Source organism: Zonotrichia albicollis, assembly GCF_047830755.1.
Source record: "Zonotrichia albicollis isolate bZonAlb1 chromosome Z unlocalized genomic scaffold, bZonAlb1.hap1 SUPER_Z_unloc_1, whole genome shotgun sequence".
Classification (NCBI taxonomy): Eukaryota; Metazoa; Chordata; class Aves; order Passeriformes; family Passerellidae; genus Zonotrichia; species Zonotrichia albicollis.
The window spans coordinates 724,900-748,990 of record NW_027428339.1 but is presented as its reverse complement, the minus strand read 5'-3'; the positions used below and the strand labels follow the sequence as shown (position 1 = coordinate 748,990).

Here is a 24,091-nt window from a genome sequence, read left to right as displayed (position 1 = left end):
GCACAACGCAGAACATCAGGTGGCAGACGGCCAGTCACTCCGGGCCACAGGCCCCTGAACACTAGTGCTGACCCTTTTCCCAGGTAAGCAAACCTCAGCAGCCCAGGTTGGTGTGGCAGATTGCTGCAGGCGCTTCGGACTCTGAAACCAGCCTGATTTTTTGGTGATAGGAACTTTGGTCCAGGAGGCATCCTGCACAACGCAGAACATCAGGTGGCAGACGGCCCGTCACTCAGGGCCACAGGCCCCTGAACACTAATGCTGACCCTTTTCCCAGGTAAGCAAAACTCAGCAGTCCAGGTTCATGTGGCAGATGGCAGGAGACACGTGCCAAGGCCAAAGGGCTGGAGTTGGAACTGGTGCCAGCTTGGGTCTGCACGGCGCATTTGGCAATGCAGAAATTTCAGCAGGCATCCGGCCACTAACAGCCCCTGGGCCTCCTGAACACCAATGCCGCCTTTTACACAGGGAAGTGTTACTCACCAGCTCAGGTTTCTGATGGCAGTGTGCTGCAGGCATTTCTGACTCTCAAACCAGCCTGACTTTGCAGTGGTGGCAGCTTGCGTCCAGGCGGCATCCTGCGCAATGCGGACATTCAGCAGACAGCCGGTCGCTCCGGGCCACAGGCCCCTGAACACTAGTTCTGACCCTTTTCCCAGGTAAGCAAACCTCAGCAGCCCAGGTTGGTGTGGCAGATTGCTGCAGGCGCTTGGGACTCTGAAACCAGCCTGATTTTGTGGTGGTAGCAACTTTGGTCCGGGAGGCATCCTGCACAACGCAGAACATCAGGTGGCAGACGGCCGGTCACTCAGGGCCACAGGCCCCTGAACACTAATGCTGACCCTTTTCCCAGGTAAGCAAAACTCAGCAGCCCAGGTCCTTGTGGCAAATGGCAGGAGACACGTGCCGAGGCCAAAGGGCTGGAGTTGGAACTGGTGCCAGCTTGGGTCTGCACGGCGCATTTGGCAATGCAGAAATTTCAGCAGGCAGCCGGCCACTAAGGACTCCTGGGCCTCTTGAACAACAATGCCGCCCTTTACACAGCTAAGTGTAACTCACCAGCTCAGGTTTCTGATGGCAGGGTGCTGCAGGCATTTCTGACTCTCAAACCAGCCTGACTTTGCAGTGGTGGCAGCTTGCGTCCAGGAGTCCTCCTGCGCAAGGCGGAATTTCAGCAGGCAGCCAGTCACTCCACTCCACAGGCCCCTTAAAACTAGTGCTGATCCTTTTCCCAGGTAAGCAAACCTCAGCAGCCCAGGTTGGTGTGGCAGATTGCTGCAGGCGCTTGGGACTCTGAAACCAGCCTGATTTTGTGGTCGTAGCAACTTTGGTCCGGGAGGCATCCTGCACAACGCAGAACATCAGGTGGCAGACGGCCGGTCACTCAGGGCCACAGGCCCCTGAACACTAATGCTGACCCTTTTCCCAGGTAAGCAAAACTCAGCACACCAGGTTCATGTGGCACATGGCAGGAGACACGTGCCGAGGCCAAAGGGCTGGAGTTGGAACTGGTGCCAGCTTGGGTCTGCACGGCGTATTTGGCAATGCAGCATTTCAGCAGGCAGCCGGCCACTAAGGGCCCCTGGGCACAGGAGAGAACTGACACCCTCTACACAAGGAAGTGTAACCCACCAGCTCAGTTTCCTGATGGCAGGTTGCTGCAGGCATTTGTGACTCTTAAACCTGCCGGACCTTGCGGTGGTGGCAGCTTGGATCCACGAGGCATCCTGCGCAATGCGGACATTCAGCAGACAGCTGGTCACTCCAGGCCACAGGCTTCTGAACACTAGTGCTGACCCTTTTCCCAGGTAAGCAAACCTCAGCACACCAGGTTCATGTGGCAGATGGCAGGAGACACGTGCCGAGGCCAAAGGGCTGGAGTTGGAACTGGTGCCAGCTTGGGTCTGCACGGCGTATTTGGCAATGCAGAAATTTCAGCAGGCAGCCGGCCACTAAGGGCCCCTGGGCACAGGAGAGAAATGCCACCCTCTACACAAGGAAGTGTAACTCACCAGCTCAGGTTTCTGATCGCAGGGTGCTGCAGGCATTTCTGACTCTCAAACCAGCCTGACTTTGCAGTGGTGGCAGCTTGCGTCCAGGCGGCATCCTGCGCAATGCGGAATTTCAGCAGGCAGCCGGTCACTCCACGCCACAGGCCCCTTAAAACTAGTGCTGACCCTTTTCCCAGGTAAGCAAACCTCAGCAGCCCAGGTTCGTGTGCCAGATTGATGGAGGCGCTCGGGACTCTCAAACGAGCTGGACTCGGCACAGATTGCAGCGTAGGTCCAGGAGGCATCCTGCGCAATGCGGACATTCAGCAGACAGCCGGTCACTCAGGGCCACAGGCCCCTGAACACTAATGCTGACCCTTTTCCCAGGTAAGCAAACCTCAGCAGCCCAGGTTGGTGTGGCAGATGGCAGGAGACACGTGCCGAGGCCAAAGGGCTGGAGTTGGAACTGGTGCCAGCTTGGGTCTGCTAGGCGTATTTGGCAATGCAGCATTTCAGCAGGCAGCCGGCCACTAACAGCCCCTGGGCCTCCTGAACACCAATGCCGCCCTTTACACAGCTAAGTGTAACTCACCAGCTCAGGTTTCTGATGGCAGACTGCTGAGACCACTTGGGACCCTCAAACCTATCTGACTTAAACGTTGTGGCAGCGTGGGTCCACGACACATCCTTGAATACAGAATTTCAGCAGGCAGCCGGCCACTAAGGGCCCCTTGGCCTCCTGAACGTGAACGCCTGCCCATTCCTCAGCTAAGCGTCACTCAGCCACCCAGGTTCCTGATGGGAGATAGCATGAGGCACGTGCCATGGCCACCGCAGCTGGAGTTACCACTGGTGCAGGCTTGGGTCTGGTAGGCATATTTGGCAAAGCAGTAATTTCAGCAGGCAGCCAGCCACTCCAGGGAAGGCCAATGCCAGCCCTTTCCTAGAAGAAGAAACCTCAGCAGCCCAGGTTCCTTGCTAAAGAATGCTGGAGCCATTTGGGACCCTCAAACCTGCCTGACTTAAAGGTGGTGGCAGCTTGGGTCTGGGAGGCATCCTGCACAATGCAGAGTGGAGGAAAGGGAGCGAGACAAGGCGAATACGGGGAAAAGGAAAGAGGGCTAGGGAGAGGGGCAGGCGCGGAAGCCTCACTGAGCCCCTCCCAAGGTGGCGGCCTCTCTATGCAGAGCTGCTCTGCCCACAAGGCAGCAGCACTGCCGCCCGCCCCAGCCGGGGGCGCAGCGCGCCTCGGGGCTGCGGGCAGGGAAGGCGGCAAAAAAGAACAGGCGCAACCCCCACCAAAAACTGCTCTGAAATAAATGCCCCAAATAAACCAGTAAGAAGAAAAAAAACCCTCCTGCCTCTAACCTAATAGGATAAAAAAGGAAAACAGCAAACAAAACCGAGTAATTTCTTTTAAGAAATATTTAAATATTTTTTAAAATATTTTTTCATAATAATACTCACCTTTATAATGTATATTCATGTATACTGTCTATTTATACATTTTATTTATAAATAAATTTATAGTCTATATTACATCTATTCCTAATACTTAAATTTATTTATATATTTTTATACATATTTTTACATAGTCTGTATATATTTGTTTTAGGATTTTTGCTTCTGTAAAATTTACATTATTTAAAATAATTCCTCTCTTTCTACCTGTATAAAAGCCAAAAAGAACCCCTTTAATTTACATGTAGTTAATTTTTTTTAAATTATATTTTTCATATTTATATCCACATTTATACACAAATATACATTTTGAATATGTTTAATTTTTCATTTTTAATGTTCGATTAATTTATAAATTTTTATAAATTAACCTAACCCTAACCCTATTTATATACTTTTATATGTATCTTCATATAGTTTTTATTTATTTCTGTGTTAGGATTTTTACTTCTGTAACATTTATATTATTTTTTATAAATCCTGCCTCCGCCCAAATTATAGCCAAAAAGAACCCCTTTTTTTTCAACTGTATTTAAATTTTTTTAAATTGATTTTTTCAAGTTTATATTCACATTGACATTTAAAATGTATACTAATGCATACTGTTATTTGTATTCTATATTACATTTCTTCCTGCTATTTATATTTACTTATCTATTTCTAAATATTGAGATATATTTTATATTTATGTATATATTTATATCTTGATTGTAGAACAGTAATATCCATATTCATATTATTTAAAATAAAAGCCCTGCCTCTAACCCAATAAGAACCAAAAAAACCCCAACCCTTTCTTTTAAACAACATTTAAATATATATATCCTTATGTTTTCATATTTAATAGACATTATAAATATAAATGTGAACATAATGTATATTGCTTACTTATACATTTATCTTTATCAATGTCAATTTATAAATAAATTTATATTCTAAATTACATCTACTCCAAGCACTTATATAATCAATATATAAAAATATATGTATAAAAATATATAAATTTCTGTGTTAAGATTTTTACTTCTGTAACAGTTATATTGTTTAAAATAAAACCCCTGCCTCTACTTAAATAAAAGCCAAAAATTCCCTTTCCTTTAAAATATATTTACATATGTTTATATTTATATTCCCACTTATAGAATATAAACAACCTTATATGGCAATATAAATTATATTACAAATCTGCATTTTACTTACATAAATTTATATTTAAATTTATATTCATAGCTTAATAATTTCTCTTTATATATTTATTATATAGTTCTATCTTAATATTCACATTTTTATAATAATTATATTATTTAAAATAAAACCTCTGTCTCTAACCAAATAAAAACCAAAGACACCCCTTCATTTAATTAAATATTTAAAATTCTATTCACATCTACATTTATAATTTTCTTTATAGATATTACATATTAGAGATAATACCTTATATTGATTCATATTTATTATATTAATAAAGAAAATATATAAATATTTAAAGTTAGATATATAAAATAAAAATAATACATTTTATTTATTATATGTACCGATATCTGTATATCAGGATTTCTATTTTTATATTATTTCTATTTATAGTATTTATAAAAAAACCCCAGCCTATAACCTAAAACAACCCAAAAAAATCTCCAATTTATTTTAACATTTTTATATTTACATTCTATATTTTTATATCTTTGTAACATAATAATATATAAATTATAGTCTGTTATATATATATGTTACAATTATATACCATAATTAATATTAACAATTATATACCATAGTTTTATATATGTTTACATATGTTTAATAGTTTTATATATGTATCTGTTATCTATATTTATATTTATATTTACCACTCAAATTTTATATATATTTTTAAATTTATATTTATTTCTATTTTAAATGATATATTAAACCATATAAATTCATTAACCCGACACATCAGAGCCACAACAATACCGTACCTTTGTCAGCACTGGCACGCAGCACACGCTCATCCCATCGCAGCACATCAAAACAAAACCTATTTTTATTACTAACGGAACAAACATCCCACAACATTGAACCCTCATAAAACCTCACATAAACCTAACTGTAAAGAAATTTTAAATCCCACTATAACTAGCCCAAAACCTCCGCACATTCTCATCATAAACTTCCTCCTAAACCAATATCTCAAAAACCCCATAAAACTCAAATACACCTTGAAAATGACACAACTGCTAAGAAAAACCAACACCCACTAAAAATTAAATCAAACCAACTCACTAGACTCAAAACTAAACAGTACTAAAAGAAGCCCCCAAAGCTCTACCTTTATGCTAATGCACAAATAAAAACCAATAATCTATAAAACTTAATTTAAAATTAAAAGAAAACTAACTTATATTTTTTAGTATTTTAACAGTTTAGATTTTTTATTTTTATGCTTTCACTGCCCAAATTAAAAAACATATTGCCTATAAAAACCCACCACGTGAATACCCCTGGCACCAAAAATAAAACTAAAAGAACCTATCGAACCAGAAAGAAAATGGAACTTAGGAAAACCAAAACCATAACGTTCAAGTACTCACACCACATCCCTTACCGGACAGCAACTATAAACAACATCAAACCATACAATCAATTCTAAAAACCACCTTAAAACCACTACATTGAAAAACCTTTCAAAAATTAAACACTGCATTTAACAAAAGCCATCGAATAAATTCACACCCACAAACTCCGGCAGCCCAGCTGGCCCAACCAAAGCTGTATGTTTATGCATACAGTAAACAAAGCCAAAACCCCAGTAATAACTATCACAAGTCTATGAAAGAAACCTATTGAAGTCAATCCTGTCTCAAATTCAAACCAACCCATCCAGAAAGTTAGTTCACTCAAAAAACAACTTACACTGAGTTAATCATACCAAGAAATTAAACAACACACCATATACCACCAATGAATATAATAGTCAGGTAAAGAAAAACTACTTTTTTTTTTCTTTTTTTTATTTAAACTAACTTCTTTTATTAGCTAGAACAAAAGATTTTGCCAGGCCTGTAACAACAACAATAACTTCTTTTTCTTCTTCACCTTCTGAAATGTCCCTTCTCACTCCCAAATTCCTTTCAACTCCTGAGTTTACATCCAAGCAAAAAGCAAAATTCATGCGCTCGCGCGTTCGGTGCTCCTGTCAGATTCTCTCTTTCCCTCCACATCTTCTTACACTTTCAGTCTTCATGCTGTCCTGCTGTGATGAGTCTGACAGAAGAACAGGCACATGTTAACAGAGCATTTCCCTCCCCATAGCTGGTTTCCTCAGCGCATTTCACTCAATCCCAGGCCTGCAATGATGCACGCTCACCTGAAGCAGGGGGAGAAATCTGTAAAGGTCACTAAATACATAAAAGCGCATCCCCATTGTTCCATTACTCAGCAGCCCATCCGGCCAAGGTCAGAGCTCGCTGCCCACCGAGGACACGGCAACCAGCAGGGCCCTTTCTCCCCCTCTCCAGCACGGACCTGCGAAGCCAGAGAGGAGTTTACAGAGACCGGGAGCCGGCGGGACGGGACGGGCGCCCGGCCCGACCTTCCAAAGCTGGCGGCAGCGACGGCGGCGAGAGCCACGGCCCCGCTCCGCCTCCTGCACCGCCTGCCCGGGGCCGCCCCGCCGGGATTGTCCGGCCCGCGGTCGCTCCCAGCGACTGGAGCGGGGCGGGCGCGGGCCCGGGGGCTCCAGCCTTGTTCCGACGCCGCTCGCCCGCCCCCGCCCGCTGCCCCCGACCCGTGGAGCGCTGCGACCGCGCCTCCGCCGCCCACCGAAACTGGCCCCGCCGGGCCGCCCCCGCCGTTTCTCTCGGTCATTGTGTCCCTTTGCACTCCTGAAATGTCCTTCCCCCGTCCCCGGCATTTACAGACCCTGGCCCGCCCCTCACCCTTCCCTCCCTCGGCAGCGGCGTCCTTGCCCCGCCCCGGGCACCCAGCTGGCTCGGGGGGGTGCAGTACCGCTCTGTGGCCACAGGGCGGCAGATTTACCGGGGTGTGCAATGTTCCCACCCATTTCGCCGCCAACTTGAGAAGGTCAAAGAAAGTCCGCGACATTCGTGACACGCCCTTCCCAAGAAGCCGGCCGAAAGAGGCCCTAGGGAGAGAGAGGGGATAACCCAGATGCCTTTCAGAAACACGCCAAAATGCACCCGCTAGCGCCATCACTGACCCCACAGACTGCATCGGGTACACTTGAAAGGCCACAGAAAATCCCATCGGAGCCGCGCCGGGGCCGGTATTTCATGAAGGCAGCCGATTAGACCGAGCCGGGTCCTCCACTTCCCCGCCCTTTTCGCCGCCATCTGGAGAAGGTCAAGGAACAGTCCGAGACACCCGCGACACGCCACTCCCAACATGGCGGCCTCTCGGCTGCCTGCCGGCACACGCCTGCAGTACCGCGCTCTGCCCACAAGGCGGCAGCACTGCCGCCCGCCCCAGCCGGGGGCGCAGCGCGCCTCGGGGCTGCGGGCAGCGAAGGCGGCAAAAAACAGGGCGACCCCACGCTGAAATAAAACTCCTCTGAAATAAATGCCAAAAATCTTACCCGATCAGAAGCAAACAAGCCCCCTTGCTTTAAAACCATAAATTTGGTATTTCTATTTCCCGTATTTATACTCACATGCATATTTATAGTGGACATTGATGTAGCATGTAATTTATATAATATAAGTAAATATAAATAATAGGAATAGACAGAATATATTTTGTGGTTTTATAAATATCTTTCTATATTGATTGGATATCTCTATGTTTAAAATTAAAAGCATGATAGAAATGTATTATTTAAAATAAAAATCCCATCCTAATAAATACAAAAAAGCTCTATTCTTTTAAACTGTATTGAAATATTTTTATATATATAACTTGCATGACTATATTCACATTTATATTTATAGTTTATATTTAAGCATTATATTAATCATTCTATATAATATGTATCCTATTCAAATAATAGAGATGAATTATTTTTAAAATTATGAACCATATCTACTGCTACAACTTATTTTTTCTTATATTTTTAATTTTTATACTAATCTTTAGCTATTTCTGATCTATTTCTATACTTCGAATTCTACCTTTATATTATCTGTACTTATAATTTTCATACTAAAACCCCTGCTTTTACCAAAAAAAACTAATATTTTAAACTACTTATAAAAAATTAATAAAAAACAACAGCCCACTTACTTTATTTATATCTATGGATATGGTGTAATATATAACAAATGATAGATATGATAAATCTATATTTATATCTTTTTCTAGTGTATTTTAGGAAATATAAACTTGTTTCAAATATATGCAGATATTTTATATTTAAAATAATTTAACAATTCTTTATATAACATAAATCAATACCATCCATAATGCATGTAATACTATATATAATTTCTTTCCAATTTTTTCTGGGTGTTTCCTGGGTCTTTTCTTGCCCTTCTTGGAATTTTTTTCTGGGTTTTCTTTGGGTTTTTTCTTGCCCATCTTGGGGGTTTTTCCTGGGTTTTTCTTGCCCATCTTGGGGGGTATTTTCTCATTTTCTTCTGTTTTTTTTCTTGCCCGTCTTCGGGGTTTTTTCAGGGTTTTTTCTTGCCCATCTTGGGGTTTTTTTCTGGGTTTTTTCTTGCCCATCTTCGTCTGTTTTTCTGGGTTTTAAGCCAACATGGGTACATTCCATGTCAGTACATACAATATAACCTGGCTGGAGATTTGCTGTCAGGTTTTGCAACTCATTGTTAAATTTAGAATAAAAAAAGTCACACACAAGGTTAACTCCAGTCAGCATGTGCCCACCCATGCAGAGACGAGCAGACACAGACACAGCCACGTGCTCTCACACACTCTTTCCGCTTAGACGCTCGCTGCGGCCCTGACTCCAGACACTGAGGAACGTGCTGTGACACATCTTCTATCACATCTTCTGGCTGCCGCTCCTTGATGTTAAATGGTAGATTCGGGGGAAGTTGGCAGCTTCAGGGACCTGCGAGACGACAGGAAGTAGCTAAAGAGTGGTTATCTGACAGCTAGGACTTCTCCCCACTCTGGACCAATAAATTATCTACCCAAAATCCCACAAAAGACAGATCAACAGTAAAGTTTTTATAACTGTGCTACCTAACTGTGACTACGTGCCAGGTCAGGGCAGCTGCGTTCGTAAGTGGCACAATGTAAGTACAGACAATATCAGCTGAGGCAAACAGTGCAAGTGTACACAGGGTGTAAGTATACACAATATAGGGTAGCACACTTACATGCTGTGTAAGTACACACAGTACAAGCCAACATAGGTACACAGAATGTGAGTACACAGAGTATAATCCAACAGAGATACACATGGTATAGGTACATACAAACATAAACCAACACAGGTACATAAAATACAAGCCAGGACTGGAGATAACTTCTGGAAGATGAATTATTGACCTTCACACGCTTTGAGAAGGGTTGGGGTTAGATAGAACCACTGCAGTCACCTAGGGAGGTGAATCTGAAACAAAGTCAGGACAAAAGTCACAGGGCGGCAGGACAGCTAAAGAGCTCCAGATGTCCTGTGTCCATCTACAAATCCCATCTAGAGTCCAACTACACCCCACATTACACATTCCAAGTCCCTGGGCCCTCTCCTATTACAGCTGGCCATGCGGCAGGGCAGAACAGCTCCGGCACCCATATGTGTGCAGACACCCATGACACAGAACGTGACAAACAGGGGGACATCAAACACCACACATCATGCTTGTGGTGAGGGCCTCGAGGGAAGAAGGCAAAAGGGACCCCAAAGACACACTAGGGAACACAGCACACCGGAAACCACGACACAAACCAGAGCTGTTCTGCACTGCCCGCCTGAAAGCTGCCATCAAAAGTAGAGCCTCTCCCTTTAGCTGTCCTAAGAGGCCCTTGGAGAAGTTTGCTTTTCCCTCCGCTAATTTTTAAATCTGTCCCAAGAACTCCCAACCTGCTACGCCCCCATCTCCAGGCCGTGGCTCCCAACTTATCTTTTGGATGATCGGCGACGGGAATCCACGTTGCACCTGAAATGAGTCTGCTTCAGAGAGCCTCGTGATGGCCTGTGAGCCTCTCGGTCAGCTACAATAAAGAAAACCAAAACCAAAGAATGAGTCCAGAGTTATGCGGGCCAAATCCCAGCCAGTCAGCTACTTGCCCTCTCCTGAGTGTGCCTGGCTCCCTCAGGCTCCAGCTTCATCCTGATTCCAAGGCTGTGGCCTTTATTAGGGCTGGCACCTGGGTTAGAGAAAGGCAAAGTTAAATGGCATTCCTGTGAGTGCAGTGGATGACTCTGTGTGCTCTAAGACATGGGAATGCCTCTGCTAGAAGCCTTGTGGGGGGGGCCCTCAAATAAACAAATAAACACCCTTTCTCACCCTGCTGCCTACAAACCCCCTCCCAAGAACTCCTAACTGGATACCTGCTCACCCTCCCTCTCCCACTCACAATCCTCAACTCACCTGAAGCCTCAATCTCAAACATCATCCTTGACACTGGGCAGATCCCTCTTGTGACATGATCAAGCTGCTGAAAAAATTCTTCTCCTTGAGAGCTGAGCAATAACAACCACTTCTCTCCACGGCTCACCTTGACTGCTGCTATCCAGATTCACTTCCTAAAAAGAAAGACAAAGAAGTGAGCTCTAACAGAGTCACCATGTACACTTCTGCTCCACAGACAAATGGGGCCTCACCTGCTCGGGGGAATCCCCTCACCCGGGATGGGGCCCTCTGGCCCAGATTTAATTCATCTGAATCTGAAAAAAACGTTAGGACAAGAGTCACACTGTTGCAGGACAACTTAAGAGCTCCAGATGTCCTGTGTCCATCGACAAATCCCATCTGGAGTCCAACTACACCCCACATTACACATTCCAAGTCCCCGGGCCCTCTCCTATCGCACCAGGCTATGCGGCAGGGCAGAGCAGCCCCGGCACAAATGTGTGCTGACACCCGTGACACAGGACAGACAGGACAGGACACACAACGGGGACACAACAGGAACAGAAATCCCTTGGCAAGGAAAATGGCTGCAAGGACTGAGAGCATGCAAAAGGAGATGACTGAGTTCAAACTGACGGTGAGCTGATGAGGCTCAGAGAACACTGCAGGAAGAAGATGCTAACTACTGTTCTTGGAATCAATCATTCAAAGATGGATGCCTAGGAATCCTATGGTCAGAATCCTCTGCCTGCCCTCACATTCTTTCAAGCCCTAATCCACCATAATGGATCCAGGTGGGGCACAGCTGTCTGTACAGCTCAGAACAAGACCTGACAAGACATCTGACTGGATGCTTCCAAAGAGAGAACTTTTGACTGGGGAGCTCAGACAGGTATCAGAATTGCATCTCTGGCCGGGGTGCCAGGCCAAGGAATGCAGAGATCACAGATGCTAACAATGATGCCAAGGTTTCTGACAGGCCCCTCAAAGTGCTAAGGTAAAAGACAGGAGATACACAAACAACACATAATGCACAGCAGACAAGTGACACCAGACACACCGGGACTGCTCTGCCCTGAACACCTCAGCACTGTGATCAAAGGTGAGACTTGGCTTTCATGGGGCCTAAGGGGCCACTTCATGGACAACCCCCCACCGCCAAATTGGACTCAAAAACCCTTCCCAGTAATTCCCAAACCAGCACCCTGCCTTCATCCCCTCTGTGGGTCATAGCCCTCTACTTATCTCTCAGACATCTGGCGATGCCAGTCCGTGCCACGTGCAAAGAAAGGCCACCTCGTCAGCTGGGAAGGTCCTGCTGTCACCGGGCTGGTGTCTCTCAGACAGCTAGAGTAAAGAGAACCAAACATCAGTGCCTGATCTTGGCACCCCATCGGCCAAAACCCCACCAGTCTGCTACTCACCCTGCTCCTAGGAAGGCCCGGCACCTGCTAACTCTGACCCTCTGCCATGGATGCAATGCATCTGCACCTGAAAGAAAGTTAGAACATGTGTCAAACACCACCAGGATAACTCACAAGCTGCAAACACCTTAGGTCCATCTAGGAATAGCATCTAGAGCCCAAGTACAGCCCCCATTACAAATTTACACTCCCCAGGGCTTGTCCCATTGCAGCTGGCCGTGCGGCAGGGCAGAACAGCTCCGGCACCCATATGTGTGCAGACACCCGTGACACAGAACGTGACAAACAGGGGGGCATCAAACACCACACATCATGCTTGTGGTGAGGGCCTCGAGGGAAGAAGGCAAAAGGGACCCCAAAGACACACTAGGGAACACGGCACACCGGAAACCACGACACAAACCAGAGCTGTTCTGCACTGCCCGCCTGAAAGCTGCCATCAAAAGTAGAGCCTCTCCCTTTAGCTGTCCTAAGAGGCCCTTGGAGAAGTTTGCTTTTCCCTCCGCTAATTTTTAAATCTGTCCCAAGAACTCCCAACCTGCTACACCCCCATCTCCAGGCCGTGGCTCCCAACTTATCTTTTGGATGATCGGCGACGGGAATCCACGTTGCACCTGAAATGAGTCTGCTTCAGAGAGCCTCGTGATGGCCTGTGAGCCTCTCGGTCAGCTACAATAAAGAAAACCAAAACCAAAGAATGAGTCCAGAGTTATGCGGGCCAAATCCCAGCCAGTCAGCTACTTGCCCTCTCCTGAGTGTGCCTGGCTCCCTCAGGCTCCAGCTTCATCCTGATTCCAAGGCTGTGGCCTTTATTAGGGCTGGCACCTGGGTTAGAGAAAGGCAAAGTTAAATGGCATTCCTGTGAGTGCAGTGGATGACTCTGTGTGCTCTAAGACATGGGAATGCCTCTGCTAGAAGCCTTGTGGGGGGGGCCCTCAAATAAACAAATAAACACCCTTTCTCACCCTGCTGCCTGCAAACTCCCTCCCAAGAACTCCTAACTGGATACCTGCTCACCCTCCCTCTCCCACTCACAATCCTCAACTCACCTGAAGCCTCAATCTCAAACATCATCCTTGACACTGGGCAGATCCCTCTTGTGACATGATCAAGCTGCTGAAAAAATTCTTCTCCTTGAGAGCTGAGCAATAACAACCACTTCTCTCCACGGCTCACCTTGACTGCTGCTATCCAGATTCACTTCCTAAAAAGAAAGACAAAGAAGTGAGCTCTAACAGAGTCACCATGTACACTTCTGCTCCACAGACAAATGGGGCCTCACCTGCTCGGGGGAATCCCCTCACCCGGGATGGGGCCCTCTGGCCCAGATTTAATTCATCTGAATCTGAAAAAAACGTTAGGACAAGAGTCACACTGTTGCAGGACAACTTAAGAGCTCCAGATGTCCTGTGTCCATCGACAAATCCCATCTGGAGTCCAACTACACCCCACATTACACATTCCAAGTCCCCGGGCCCTCTCCTATCGCACCAGGCTATGCGGCAGGGCAGAGCAGCCCCGGCACAAATGTGTGCTGACACCCGTGACACAGGACAGACAGGACAGGACACACAACGGGGACACAACAGGAACAGAAATCTCTTGGCAAGGAAAATGGCTGCAAGGACTGAGAGCATGCAAAAGGAGATGACTGAGTTCAAACTGACGGTGAGCTGATGAGGCTCAGAGAACACTGCAGGAAGAAGATGCTAACTACTGTTCTTGGAATCAATCATTCAAAGATGGATGCCTAGGAATCCTATGGTCAGAATCCTCTGCCTGCCCTCACATTCTTTCAAGCCCTAATCCACCATAATGGATCCAGGTGGGGCACAGCTGTCCGTACAGCTCAGAACAAGACCTGACAAGACATCTGACTGGATGCTTCCAAAGAGAGAACTTTTGACTGGGGAGCTCAGACAGGTATCAGAATTGCATCTCTGGCCTGGGTGCCAGGCCAAGGAATGCAGAGATCACAGATGCTAACAATGATGCCAAGGTTTCTGACAGGCCCCTCAATGTGCTAAGGTAAAAGACAGGAGATACACAAACAACACATAATGCACAGCAGACAAGTGACACCAGACACACCGGGACTGCTCTGCCCTGAACACCTCAGCACTGTGATCAAAGGTGAGACTTGGCTTTCATGGGGCCTAAGGGGCCACTTCATGGACACCCCCCCACCGCCAAATTGGACTCAAAAACCCCTCCCAGTAATTCCCAAACCAGCACCCTGCCTTCATCCCCTCTGTGGGTCATAGCCCTCTACTTATCTCTCAGACATCTGGCGATGCCAGTCCGTGCCACGTGCAAAGAAAGGCCACCTCGTCAGCTGGGAAGGTCCTGCTGTCACCGGGCTGGTGTCTCTCAGACAGCTAGAGTAAAGAGAACCAAACATCAGTGCCTGATCTTGGCACCCCATCGGCCAAAACCCCACCAGTCTGCTACTCACCCTGCTCCTAGGAAGGCCCGGCACCTGCTAACTCTGACCCTCTGCCATGGATGCAATGCATCTGCACCTGAAAGAAAGTTAGAACATGTGTCAAACACCACCAGGATAACTCACAAGCTGCAAACACCTTAGGTCCATCTAGGAATAGCATCTAGAGCCCAAGTACAGCCCCCATTACAAATTTACACTCCCCAGGGCTTGTCCCATTGCAGCTGGCCGTGCGGCAGGGCAGAACAGCTCCGGCACCCATATGTGTGCAGACACCCGTGACACAGAACGTGACAAACAGGGGGACATCAAACACCACACATCATGCTTGTGGTGAGGGCCTCGAGGGAAGAAGGCAAAAGGGATCCCAAAGACACACTAGGGAACACAGCACACCGGAAACCACGACACAAACCAGAGCTGTTCTGCACTGCCCGCCTGAAAGCTGCCATCAAAAGTAGAGCCTCTCCCTTTAGCTGTCCTAAGAGGCCCTTGGAGAAGTTTGCTTTTCCCTCCGCTAATTTTTAAATCTGTCCCAAGAACTCCCAACCTGCTACACCCCCATCTCCAGGCCGTGGCTCCCAACTTATCTTTTGGATGATCGGCGACGGGAATGCACGTTGCACCTGAAATGAGTCTGCTTCAGAGAGCCTCGTGATGGCCTGTGAGCCTCTCGGTCAGCTACAATAAAGAAAACCAAAACCAAAGAATGAGTCCAGAGTTATGCGGGCCAAATCCCAGCCAGTCAGCTACTTGCCCTCTCCTGAGTGTGCCTGGCTCCCTCAGGCTCCAGCTTCATCCTGATTCCAAGGCTGTGGCCTTTATTAGGGCTGGCACCTGGGTTAGAGAAAGGCAAAGTTAAATGGCATTCCTGTGAGTGCACTGGATGACTCTGTGTGCTCTAAGACATGGGAATGCCTCTGCTAGAAGCCTTGTGGGGGGGGCCCTCAAATAAACAAATAAACACCCTTTCTCACCCTGCTGCCTGCAAACCCCCTCCCAAGAACTCCTAACTGGATACCTGCTCACCCTCCCTCTCCCACTCACAATCCTCAACTCACCTGAAGCCTCAATCTCAAACATCATCCTTGACACTGGGCAGATCCCTCTTGTGACATGATCAAGCTGCTGAAAAAATTCTTCTCCTTGAGAGCTGAGCAATAACAACCACTTCTCTCCATGGCTCACCTTGACTGCTGCTATCCAGATTCACTTCCTAAAAAGAAAGACAAAGAACAGAGCTCTAACAGAGTCACCATGTACACTTCTGCTCCACACAAAAATGGGGCCTCACCTGCTCGGGGGAATCCCCTCACAGAGGTTGGGGCCCTCTGGCCCAGATTTAATTCATCTGAATCTGAAAAAAACATTAGGACAAGAGTCACACTGTTGCAGGACAACTTAAGAGCTCCAGATGTCCTGTGTCCATCTACAAATCCCATCTAGAGTCCAACTACACCCCACATTACACATTCCAAGTCCCCGGGCCCTCTCCTATCGCACCAGGCTATGCGGCAGGGCAGAGCAGCCCCGGCACAAATGTGTGCTGACACCCGTGACACAGGACAGACAGGACAGGACACACAACGGGGACACAACAGGAACAGAAATCTCTTGGCAAGGAAAATGGCTGCAAGGACTGAGAGCATGCAAAAGGAGATGACTGAGTTCAAACTGACGGTGAGCTGATGAGGCTCAGAGAACACTGCAGGAAGAAGATGCTAACTGAATGATTGATTCCAAGAACAGTAAAGATGGATGCCTAGGAATCCTATGGTCAGAATCCTCTGCCTGCCCTCACATTCTTTCAAGCCCTAATCCACCATAATGGATCCAGGTGGGGCACAGCTGTCCGTACAGCTCAGAACAAGACCTGACAAGACATCTGACTGGATGCTTCCAAAGACAGAAGAGAGTCTGATGCCTGTCTGAGCTCCCGAGTCAAAAGTTCTATGGCCTGGGTGCCAGGCCAAGGAATGCAGAGATCACAGATGCTAACAATGATGCCAAGGTTTCTGACAGGCCCCTCAAAGTGCTAAGGTAAAAGACAGGAGATACACAAACAACACATAATGCACAGCAGACAAGTGACACCAGACACACCGGGACTGCTCTGCCCTGAACACCTCAGCACTGTGATCAAAGGTGAGACTTGGCTTTCATGGGGCCTAAGGGGCCACTTCATGGACACCCCCCCACCGCCAAATTGGACTCAAAAACCCCTCCCAGTAATTCCCAAACCAGCACCCTGCCTTCATCCCCTCTGTGGGTCATAGCCCTCTACTTATCTCTCAGACATCTGGCGATGCCAGTCCGTGCCACGTGCAAAGAAAGGCCACCTCGTCAGCTGGGAAGGTCCTGCTGTCACCGGGCTGGTGTCTCTCAGACAGCTAGAGTAAAGAGAACCAAACATCAGTGCCTGATCTTGGCACCCCATCGGCCAAAACCCCACCAGTCTGCTACTCACCGTGCTCCTAGGAAGGCCCGGCACCTGCTAACTCTGACCCTCTGCCATGGATGCAATGCATCTGCACCTGAAAGAAAGTTAGAACATGTGTCAAACACCACCAGGATAACTCACAAGCTGCAAACACCTTAGGTCCATCTAGGAATAGCATCTAGAGCCCAAGTACAGCCCCCATTACAAATTTACACTCCCCAGGGCTTGTCCCATTGCAGCTGGCCGTGCGGCAGGGCAGAACAGCTCCGGCACCCATATGTGTGCAGACACCCGTGACACAGAACGTGACAAACAGGGGGACATCAAACACCACACATCATGCTTGTGGTGAGGGCCTCGAGGGAAGAAGGCAAAAGGGATCCCAAAGACACACTAGGGAACACAGCACACCGGAAACCACGACACAAACCAGAGCTGTTCTGCACTGCCCGCCTGAAAGCTGCCATCAAAAGTAGAGCCTCTCCCTTTAGCTGTCCTAAGAGGCCCTTGGAGAAGTTTGCTTTTCCCTCCGCTAATTTTTAAATCTGTCCCAAGAACTCCCAACCTGCTACACCCCCATCTCCAGGCCGTGGCTCCCAACTTATCTTTTGGATGATCGGCGACGGGAATGCACGTTGCACCTGAAATGAGTCTGCTTCAGAGAGCCTCGTGATGGCCTGTGAGCCTCTCGGTCAGCTACAATAAAGAAAACCAAAACCAAAGAATGAGTCCAGAGTTATGCGGGCCAAATCCCAGCCAGTCAGCTACTTGCCCTCTCCTGAGTGTGCCTGGCTCCCTCAGGCTCCAGCTTCATCCTGATTCCAAGGCTGTGGCCTTTATTAGGGCTGGCACCTGGGTTAGAGAAAGGCAAAGTTAAATGGCATTCCTGTGAGTGCACTGGATGACTCTGTGTGCTCTAAGACATGGGAATGCCTCTGCTAGAAGCCTTGTGGGGGGGGCCCTCAAATAAACAAATAAACACCCTTTCTCACCCTGCTGCCTGCAAACTCCCTCCCAAGAACTCCTAACTGGATACCTGCTCACCCTCCCTCTCCCACTCACAATCCTCAACTCACCTGAAGCCTCAATCTCAAACATCATCCTTGACACTGGGCAGATCCCTCTTGTGACATGATCAAGCTGCTGAAAAAATTCTTCTCCTTGAGAGCTGAGCAATAACAACCACTTCTCTCCACGGCTCACCTTGACTGCTGCTATCCAGATTCACTTCCTAAAAAGAAAGACAAAGAAGTGAGCTCTAACAGAGTCACCATGTACACTTCTGCTCCACAGACAAATGGGGCCTCACCTGCTCGGGGGAATCCCCTCACCCGGGATAGGGCCCTCTGGCCCAGATTTAATTCATCTGAATCTGAAAAAAACGTTAGGACAAGAGTCACACTGTTGCAGGACAACTTAAGAGCTCCAGATGTCCTGTGTCCATCGACAAATCCCATCTGGAGTCCAACTACACCCCACATTACACATTCCAAGTCCCCGGGCCCTCTCCTATCGCACCAGGCTATGCGGCAGGGCAGAGCAGCCCCGGCACAAATGTGTGCTGACACCCGTGACACAGGACAGACAGGACAGGACACACAACGGGGACACAACAGGAACAGAAATCTCTTGGCAAGGAAAATGGCTGCAAGGACTGAGAGCATGCAAAAGGAGATGACTGAGTTCAAACTGACGGTGAGCTGATGAGGCTCAGAGAACACTGCAGGAAGAAGATGCTAACTACTGTTCTTGGAATCAATCATTCAAAGATGGATGCCTAGGAATCCTATGGTCAGAATCCTCTGCCTGCCCTCACATTCTTTCAAGCCCTAATCCACCATAATGGATCCAGGTGGGGCACAGCTGTCCGTACAGCTCAGAACAAGACCTGACAAGACATCTGACTGGATGCTTCCAAAGAGAGAACTTTTGACTGGGGAGCTCAGACAGGTATCAGAATTGCATCTCTGGCCTGGGTGCCAGGCCAAGGAATGCAGAGATCACAGATGCTAACAATGATGCCAAGGTTTCTGACAGGCCCCTCAATGTGCTAAGGTAAAAGACAGGAGATACACAAACAACACATAATGCACAGCAGACAAGTGACACCAGACACACCGGGACTGCTCTGCCCTGAACACCTCAGCACTGTGATCAAAGGTGAGACTTGGCTTTCATGGGGCCTAAGGGGCCACTTCATGGACACCCCCCCACCGCCAAATTGGACTCAAAAACCCCTCCCAGTAATTCCCAAACCAGCACCCTGCCTTCATCCCCTCTGTGGGTCATAGCCCTCTACTTATCTCTCAGACATCTGGCGATGCCGGTCCGTGCCACGTGCAAAGAAAGGCCACCTCGTCAGCTGGGAAGGTCCTGCTGTCACCGGGCTGGTGTCTCTCAGACAGCTAGATTAAAGAGAACCAAACATCAGTGCCTGATCTTGGCACCCCATCGGCCAAAACCCCACCAGTCTGCTACTCACCGTGCTCCTAGGAAGGCCCGGCACCTGCTAACTCTGACCCTCTGCCATGGATGCAATGCATCTGCACCTGAAAGAAAGTTAGAACATGTGTCAAACACCACCAGGATAACTCACAAGCTGCAAACACCTTAGGTCCATCTAGGAATAGCATCTAGAGCCCAAGTACAGCCCCCATTACAAATTTACACTCCCCAGGGCTTGTCCCATTGCAGCTGGCCGTGCGGCAGGGCAGAACAGCTCCGGCACCCATATGTGTGCAGACACCCGTGACACAGAACGTGACAAACAGGGGGACATCAAACACCACACATCATGCTTGTGGTGAGGGCCTCGAGGGAAGAAGGCAAAAGGGACCCCAAAGACACACTAGGGAACACAGCACACCGGAAACCACGACACAAACCAGAGCTGTTCTGCACTGCCCGCCTGAAAGCTGCCATCAAAAGTAGAGCCTCTCCCTTTAGCTGTCCTAAGAGGCCCTTGGAGAAGTTTGCTTTTCCCTCCGCTAATTTTTAAATCTGTCCCAAGAACTCCCAACCTGCTACGCCCCCATCTCCAGGCCGTGGCTCCCAACTTATCTTCGGGATGATCGGTGATGGGAATCCACGTTGCACCTGAAATGAGTCTGCTTCAGAGAGCCTCGTGATGGCCTGTGAGCCTCTCGGTCAGCTACAATAAAGAAAACCAAAACCAAAGAATGAGTCCAGAGTTATGCGGGCCAAATCCCAGCCAGTCAGCTACTTGCCCTCTCCTGAGTGTGCCTGGCTCCCTCAGGCTCCAGCTTCATCCTGATTCCAAGGCTGTGGCCTTTATTAGGGCTGGCACCTGGGTTAGAGAAAGGCAAAGTTAAATGGCATTCCTGTGAGTGCAGTGGATGACTCTGTGTGCTCTAAGACATGGGAATGCCTCTGCTAGAAGCCTTGTGGGGAGGGGGGCCCTCAAATAAACAAATAAACACCCTTTCTCACCCTGCTGCCTGCAAACCCCCTCCCAAGAACTCCTAACTGGATACCTGCTCACCCTCCCTCTCCCACTCACAATCCTCAACTCACCTGAAGCCTCAATCTCAAACATCATCCTTGACACTGGGCAGATCCCTCTTGTGACATGATCAAGCTGCTGAAAAAATTCTTCTCCTTGAGAGCTGAGCAATAACAACCACTTCTCTCCACGGCCCACCTTGACTGCTGCTATCCAGATTCACTTCCTAAAAAGAAAGACAAAGAAGTGAGCTCTAACAGAGTCACCATGTACACTTCTGCTCCACAGACAAATGGGGCCTCACCTGCTCGGTGGAATCCCCTCACCCGGGATGGGGCCCTCTGGCTCAGACTTAATTCATCTGAATCTGAAAAAAACGTTAGGACAAGAGTCACACTGTTGCAGGACAACTTAAGAGCTCCAGATGTCCTGTGTCCATCTACAAATCCCATCTGGAGTCCAACTACACCCCACATTACACATTCCAAGTCCCCGGGCCCTCTCCTATCGCACCAGGCTATGCGGCAGGGCAGAGCAGCCCCGGCACAAATGTGTGCTGACACCCGTGACACAGGACAGACAGGACAGGACACACAACGGGGACACAACAGGAACAGAAATCTCTTGGCAAGGAAAATGGCTGCAAGGACTGAGAGCATGCAAAAGGAGATGACTGAGTTCAAACTGACGGTGAGCTGATGAGGCTCAGAGAACACTGCAGGAAGAAGATGCTAACTGAATGATTGATTCCAAGAACAGTAAAGATGGATGCCTAGGAATCCTATGGTCAGAATCCTCTGCCTGCCCTCACATTCCTTCAAGCCCTAATCCACCATAATGGATCCAGGTGGGGCACAGCTGTCCGTACAGCTCAGAACAAGACCTGACAAGACATCTGACTGGATGCTTCCAAAGATAGAAGAGAGTCTGATGCCTGTCTGAGCTCCCGAGTCAAAAGTTCTATGGCCTGGGTGCCAGGCCAAGGAATGCAGAGATCACAGATGCTAACAATGATGCCAAGGTTTCTGACAGGCCCCTCAATGTGCTAAGGTAAAAGACAGGAGATACACAAACAACACATAATGCACAGCAGACAAGTGACACCAGACACACCGGGACTGCTCTGCCCTGAACACCTCAGCACTGTGATCAAAGGTGAGACTTGGCTTTCATGGGGCCTAAGGGGCCACTTCATGGACACCCCCCCACCGCCAAATTGGACTCAAAAACCCCTCCCAGTAATTCCCAAACCAGCACCCTGCCTTCATCCCCTCTGTGGGTCATAGCCCTCTACTTATCTCTCAGACATCTGGCGATGCCGGTCCGTGCCACGTGCAAAGAAAGGCCACCTCGTCAGCTGGGAAGGTCCTGCTGTCACCGGGCTGGTGTCTCTCAGACAGCTAGAGTAAAGAGAACCAAACATCAGTGCCTGATCTTGGCACCCCATCGGCCAAAACCCCACCAGTCTGCTACTCACCCTGCTCCTAGGAAGGCCCGGCACCTGCTAACTCTGACCCTCTGCCATGGATGCAATGCATCTGCACCTGAAAGAAAGTTAGAACATGTGTCAAACACCACCAGGATAACTCACAAGCTGCAAACACCTTAGGTCCATCTAGGAATAGCATCTAGAGCCCAAGTACAGCCCCCATTACAAATTTACACTCCCCAGGGCTTGTCCCATTGCAGCTGGCCGTGCGGCAGGGCAGACCAGCTCCGGCACCCATATGTGTGCAGACACCCGTGACACAGAACGTGACAAACAGGGGGACATCAAACACCACACATCATGCTTGTGGTGAGGGCCTCGAGGGAAGAAGGCAAAAGGGACCCCAAAGACACACTAGGGAACACGGCACACCGGAAACCACGACACAAACCAGAGCTGTTCTGCACTGCCCGCCTGAAAGCTGCCATCAAAAGTAGAGCCTCTCCCTTTAGCTGTCCTAAGAGGCCCTTGGAGAAGTTTGCTTTTCCCTCCGCTAATTTTTAAATCTGTCCCAAGAACTCCCAACCTGCTACACCCCCATCTCCAGGCCGTGGCTCCCAACTTATCTTTTGGATGATCGGCGACGGGAATCCACGTTGCACCTGAAATGAGTCTGCTTCAGAGAGCCTCGTGATGGCCTGTGAGCCTCTCGGTCAGCTACAATAAAGAAAACCAAAACCAAAGAATGAGTCCAGAGTTATGCGGGCCAAATCCCAGCCAGTCAGCTACTTGCCCTCTCCTGAGTGTGCCTGGCTCCCTCAGGCTCCAGCTTCATCCTGATTCCAAGGCTGTGGCCTTTATTAGGGCTGGCACCTGGGTTAGAGAAAGGCAAAGTTAAATGGCATTCCTGTGAGTGCAGTGGATGACTCTGTGTGCTCTAAGACATGGGAATGCCTCTGCTAGAAGCCTTGTGGGGAGGGGGGCCCTCAAATAAACAAATAAACACCCTTTCTCACCCTGCTGCCTGCAAACCCCCTCCCAAGAACTCCTAACTGGATACCTGCTCACCCTCCCTCTCCCACTCACAATCCTCAACTCACCTGAAGCCTCAATCTCAAACATCATCCTTGACACTGGGCAGATCCCTCTTGTGACATGATCAAGCTGCTGAAAAAATTCTTCTCCTTGAGAGCTGAGCAATAACAACCACTTCTCTCCACGGCCCACCTTGACTGCTGCTATCCAGATTCACTTCCTAAAAAGAAAGACAAAGAAGTGAGCTCTAACAGAGTCACCATGTACACTTCTGCTCCACAGACAAATGGGGCCTCACCTGCTCGGGGGAATCCCCTCACCCGGGATGGGGCCCTCTGGCCCAGATTTAATTCATCTGAATCTGAAAAAAACGTTAGGACAAGAGTCACACTGTTGCAGGACAACTTAAGAGCTCCAGATGTCCTGTGTCCATCTACAAATCCCATCTGGAGTCCAACTACACCCCACATTACACATTCCAAGTCCCCGGGCCCTCTCCTATCGCACCAGGCTATGCGGCAGGGCAGAGCAGCCCCGGCACAAATGTGTGCTGACACCCGTGACACAGGACAGACAGGACAGGACACACAACGGGGACACAACAGGAACAGAAATCTCTTGGCAAGGAAAATGGCTGCAAGGACTGAGAGCATGCAAAAGGAGATGACTGAGTTCAAACTGACGGTGAGCTGATGAGGCTCAGAGAACACTGCAGGAAGAAGATGCTAACTGAATGATTGATTCCAAGAACAGTAAAGATGGATGCCTAGGAATCCTATGGTCAGAATCCTCTGCCTGCCCTCACATTCCTTCAAGCCCTAATCCACCATAATGGATCCAGGTGGGGCACAGCTGTCCGTACAGCTCAGAACAAGACCTGACAAGACATCTGACTGGATGCTTCCAAAGATAGAAGAGAGTCTGATGCCT

General features: G+C 48.2%; 1 long non-coding RNA gene across 2 annotated transcripts; it reads right to left on the bottom strand.

The window, feature by feature from the left end:
* Positions 1-6,130: 6,130 nt before the first annotated feature.
* On the bottom strand, positions 6,131-10,082 carry LOC141727341 (uncharacterized). Of its 2 annotated transcripts, XR_012578359.1 has the most exons (6): positions 9,900-10,082; positions 9,318-9,456; positions 7,648-7,780; positions 7,251-7,572; positions 6,796-6,953; positions 6,131-6,692 (listed from the first exon to the last, which is right to left on the bottom strand). It is a non-coding gene; the product is annotated as an uncharacterized LOC141727341 (long non-coding RNA). The 2 variants fall into 2 exon arrangements; XR_012578358.1 differs by having other exon boundaries at positions 7,251-7,780.
* Between the last annotated feature and the right edge of the window lie 14,009 nt (positions 10,083-24,091).